This window comes from Schistocerca cancellata, unplaced genomic scaffold, assembly GCF_023864275.1.
Source record: "Schistocerca cancellata isolate TAMUIC-IGC-003103 unplaced genomic scaffold, iqSchCanc2.1 HiC_scaffold_836, whole genome shotgun sequence".
Taxonomy (NCBI): Eukaryota; Metazoa; Arthropoda; class Insecta; order Orthoptera; family Acrididae; genus Schistocerca; species Schistocerca cancellata.
Genome location: NW_026046847.1, coordinates 50,001 through 55,000, shown reverse-complemented (window position 1 = coordinate 55,000; position 5,000 = coordinate 50,001). Strand labels below are relative to the sequence as shown.

Here is a 5,000-nt window from a genome sequence, read left to right as displayed (position 1 = left end):
ACCACACGTCAGCCACACACTCTATCACACACTACTCTCTGCCTGTAACAGACACAGATACAACTACTAAGCACCAGCATGGACCAACGTCCGGTGCATCCTATCCGCCACAGTACACCAACTACGCTATGATAACCAGACCGGGAGGTCCAATCATAAAACAGAATACCCCACTCGTCCGACAACCACAATTGCTCAGAGAAGCCACCAACACCCACACATGTCCTACACAGGGGTGCACCCATCACCACCACACTGCCTCGTCTTACAGCACAAACACACTGGCAGGAATGAAACACACAGGTCTGCCGCAACCACAGACACGGCTCGCCCCCTCTCACTGGCGAAAAGCGCATCCCGACGTGACATAACTCCTTTGACACACTGACGCTGCCTCGGGCATCCACGTCCTACGGTCGATATCAACGAACCTCCCCCCCCCCCTCCCCCCCACAACACGCCATCCCATACCACATTGTGTACCGTACCCAAACCTAACGTGTACTGTACTACAACGCAATGTGTACCATAACACAACCCAGTTTGTACCTTAACCTAACCTATGTCACCTTAACCTAACCTATGTCACCTTAACCTAACCTATGTCACCTTAACCTAACCTATGTCACCTTAACCTAACCTATGTCACCTTAACCTAACCTATGTCACCTTAACCTAACCTATGTCACCTTAACCTAACCTATGTCACCTTAACCTAACCCATCTTGCACCTTAACCTAACCCATCTTGCACCTTAACCTAACCCATCTTGCACCTTAACCTAACCCATCTTGCACCTTAACCTAACCCATCTTGCACCTTAACCTAACCTATGTTGCACCTTAACCTAACCTGTGTTGCACCTTAACCTACCTCAATTTGCACCGCAATGTAACGCAATTTGCACCGCAATGTAACGCAATTTGCACCGCAATGTAACGCAATTTGCACCGCAATGTAACGCAATTTGCACCGCAATGTAACGCAATTTGCACCGCAATGTAACGCAATTTGCACCGCAATGTAACGCAATTTGCACCGCAATGTAACGCAATTTGCACCGCAATGTAACGCAATTTGCACCGCAATGTAACGCAATTTGCACCGCAATGTAACTCAATTTGCACCGCAATGTAACTCAATTTGCACCGCAATGTAACTCAATTTGCACCGCAATGTAACTCAATTTGCACCGCAATGTAACTCAATTTGCACCGCAATGTAACTCAATTTGCACCGCAATGTAACTCAATTTGCACCGCAATGTAACTCAATTTGCACCGCAATGTAACTCAATTTGCACCGCAATGTAACTCAATTTGCACCGCAATGTAACTCAATTTGCACCGCAATGTAACTCAATTTGCACCGCAATGTAATGCAATTTGCACCGCAATGTAATGCAATTTGCACCGCAATGTAATGCAATTTGTACCGCAATCTACCCCCACATTGTGCCTTAACCTAACCCACATTGTGCCTTAACCTAACCCACATTGTGCCTTAACCTAACCCACGTTGTGCCTTAACCTAACCCACGTTGTGCCTTAACCTAACCCACGTTGTGCCTTAACCTAACCCAAGTTGTGCCTTAACCTAACCCAAGTTGTGCCTTAACCTAACCCAAGTTGTGCCTTAACCTAACCCAAGTTGTGCCTTAACCTAACCCAAGTTGTGCCTTAACCTAACCCAAGTTGTGCCTTAACCTAACCCAAGTTGTGCCTTAACCTAACCCAAGTTGTGCCTTAACCTAACCCAAGTTGTGCCTTAACCTAACCCAAGTTGTGCCTTAACCTAACCCAAGTTGTGCCTTAACCTAACCCAAGTTGTGCCTTAACCTAACCCAAGTTGTGCCTTAACCTAACCCAAGTTGTGCCTTACCCTGCTCTGTAATTGGCATATGACACGTTACATTAATGTATTGTCCAACCGCAACCCGCTCAGAATGTTGTGTACACAGCTACGTGTCATCTCCCCATAACAGCTGCATTGCAGTGTGGTACGCCATAGAGACGTGTGGGAGTAATGGACGCAGTGGATGGCGATCAGCATGAGCCGTCTGTTCATGTAGTGGCGCGTGTATGCAGACGTAGTAGTCTCTTCTCACACAATGTGATAGCACGGTGCCCCGCGTTCCACATCTGCGACATGCTACAGAGGCCGGTTGACAGTTGGTCGCGCAATGGACATCGCATACGTACGGGGGCACCTTCCACGTGCCCTCTAGTCGGGCACATTTTGTTGCGTGGATGTGAGCGGATGTAGTGTGTCTTGACACCTGACAGGCAGGCATGCAATAATAGTTGACTTTGCAAACGGGGATGGACGTGTACGTTTACTGGTGACGTTACGCAAATGAACAACTGGTAACCCGTTGTGGTGCGGTTGTCCTTGCTGGAGGTACATCTGTGAGGGCAACGATCGGTACAGCTACGAAGCGGTCCCCACCATACCAACGAACGTGAATGTGAATCTGGGTGTGAAGCGATACGCGGCTGTGGGTGGGTGGGACTGTCCCCGGCCGGTGAGGGGGGGCCGCCCGGCGTGCTGGCCGCGCGGTGCGTGGGCGCACGCGCTACAGCCGGCTGGTGGGGGCGCCCAGTGGCAGGCGCGCCGGCCGACGGACGCGGCAGGCGGCGCAGCTGCGCGCCGGGGCACCCTGCGCGCGGCGCCGTGCAGCCAAAGTGGGTCCTCGCCGGCCCGGTGCGAAGCGCGGTGGACATCTGCAGTGTGCTGGTCCGATTGAGGACTGTGTGCGTTGAGGATGCGCCGCCGCCCGGCACTCGGCGCCGCGACGCCGTCTGCTGCTCGGTCGCCCCAGCGGTTCTCGCTGGTGGTTTGTATCGCAGTTGTGCAGACGTGTTGGCACGTGCGCTGTGCTGGGAGAGTTCGCTTCGGCACCCACGTGGGGCCTTTGCCCTTCTGTGGCGCTGGCGTTGGAGCTGCCGGTCACCGTAGGTGGCGCGTGTTGTCTCCCGCCGGCAATGCCACGACAGCACGCTCCCGGGCCTCTGTCGGCAGCGGCAAGCTCAGTTGGGAGCACGGGTGGTCGCACCTAAAGCGTCTACTCGCCTAACTCCGGGCGATTGCGCCTCTCTCGAACCCGACCAAGTACTTAGGACGGCGCTGCGCGCCGCCGGGACCTGAGAGGGTTTCGAGGTGTATTGTGCAGGGGAGCTCAGCCTCCTCCTGTTTGCAGAATAATTGAGCGGACGCTTGCGTGTTCGCGCGGGCCCCTGGGACACACTCCCGGGCGGCCGGCTGCTCAGCTCTAGTTGACGCAGCTCCCTGGTTGATCCTGCCAGTAGTCATATGCTTGTCTCAAAGATTAAGCCATGCATGTCTCAGTACAAGCCGCATTAAGGTGAAACCGCGAATGGCTCATTAAATCAGTTATGGTTCCTTAGATCGTACCCACGTTACTTGGATAACTGTGGTAATTCTAGAGCTAATACATGCAAACAGAGTCCCGACCAGAGATGGAAGGGACGCTTTTATTAGATCAAAACCAATCGGTCGGCTCGTCCGGTCCGTTTGCCTTGGTGACTCTGAATAACTTTGGGCTGATCGCACGGTCCTCGTACCGGCGACGCATCTTTCAAATGTCTGCCTTATCAACTGTCGATGGTAGGTTCTGCGCCTACCATGGTTGTAACGGGTAACGGGGAATCAGGGTTCGATTCCGGAGAGGGAGCCTGAGAAACGGCTACCACATCCAAGGAAGGCAGCAGGCGCGCAAATTACCCACTCCCGGCACGGGGAGGTAGTGACGAAAAATAACGATACGGGACTCATCCGAGGCCCCGTAATCGGAATGAGTACACTTTAAATCCTTTAACGAGTATCTATTGGAGGGCAAGTCTGGTGCCAGCAGCCGCGGTAATTCCAGCTCCAATAGCGTATATTAAAGTTGTTGCGGTTAAAAAGCTCGTAGTTGGATTTGTGTCCCACGCTGTTGGTTCACCGCCCGTCGGTGTTTAACTGGCATGTATCGTGGGACGTCCTGCCGGTGGGGCGAGCCGAAGGCGTGCGACCGCCTCGTGCGTGTTCGTGCGTCCCGAGGCGGACCCCGTTGAAATCCTACCAAGGTGCTCTTTATTGAGTGTCTGGGTGGGCCGGCACGTTTACTTTGAACAAATTAGAGTGCTTAAAGCAGGCAAGCCCGCCTGAATACTGTGTGCATGGAATAATGGAATAGGACCTCGGTTCTATTTTGTTGGTTTTCGGAACCCGAGGTAATGATTAATAGGGACAGGCGGGGGCATTCGTATTGCGACGTTAGAGGTGAAATTCTTGGATCGTCGCAAGACGAACAGAAGCGAAAGCATTTGCCAAGTATGTTTTCATTAATCAAGAACGAAAGTTAGAGGTTCGAAGGCGATCAGATACCGCCCTAGTTCTAACCATAAACGATGCCAGCCAGCGATCCGCCGCAGTTCCTCCGATGACTCGGCGGGCAGCCTCCGGGAAACCAAAGCTTTTGGGTTCCGGGGGAAGTATGGTTGCAAAGCTGAAACTTAAAGGAATTGACGGAAGGGCACCACCAGGAGTGGAGCCTGCGGCTTAATTTGACTCAACACGGGAAACCTCACCAGGCCCGGACACCGGAAGGATTGACAGATTGATAGCTCTTTCTTGATTCGGTGGGTGGTGGTGCATGGCCGTTCTTAGTTGGTGGAGCGATTTGTCTGGTTAATTCCGATAACGAACGAGACTCTAGCCTGCTAACTAGTCGCGTGACATCCTTCGTGCTGTCAGCGATTACTTTTCTTCTTAGAGGGACAGGCGGCTTCTAGCCGCACGAGATTGAGCAATAACAGGTCTGTGATGCCCTTAGATGTTCTGGGCCGCACGCGCGCTACACTGAAGGAATCAGCGTGTCTTCCTAGGCCGAAAGGTCGGGGTAACCCGCTGAACCTCCTTCGTGCTAGGGATTGGGGCTTGCAATTGTTCCCCATGAACGAGGAATTCCCAGTAAGCGCGAGTCATAAGCTCGCGTT

The 5,000-nt window shown here is 52.8% G+C and overlaps 1 non-coding gene across 1 annotated transcript in view; it reads left to right on the top strand.

Moving 5' to 3' along the window:
* The first annotated feature begins 3,285 nt into the window (after window positions 1-3,285).
* Window positions 3,286-5,000, top strand: part of LOC126146899 (small subunit ribosomal RNA) — a 1,909-nt gene continuing 194 nt past the window's right edge. The window contains exon 1 of the ribosomal RNA XR_007529816.1: window positions 3,286-5,000. This exon is cut by the window's right edge and continues 194 nt beyond it. This is a non-coding gene — a ribosomal RNA (small subunit ribosomal RNA).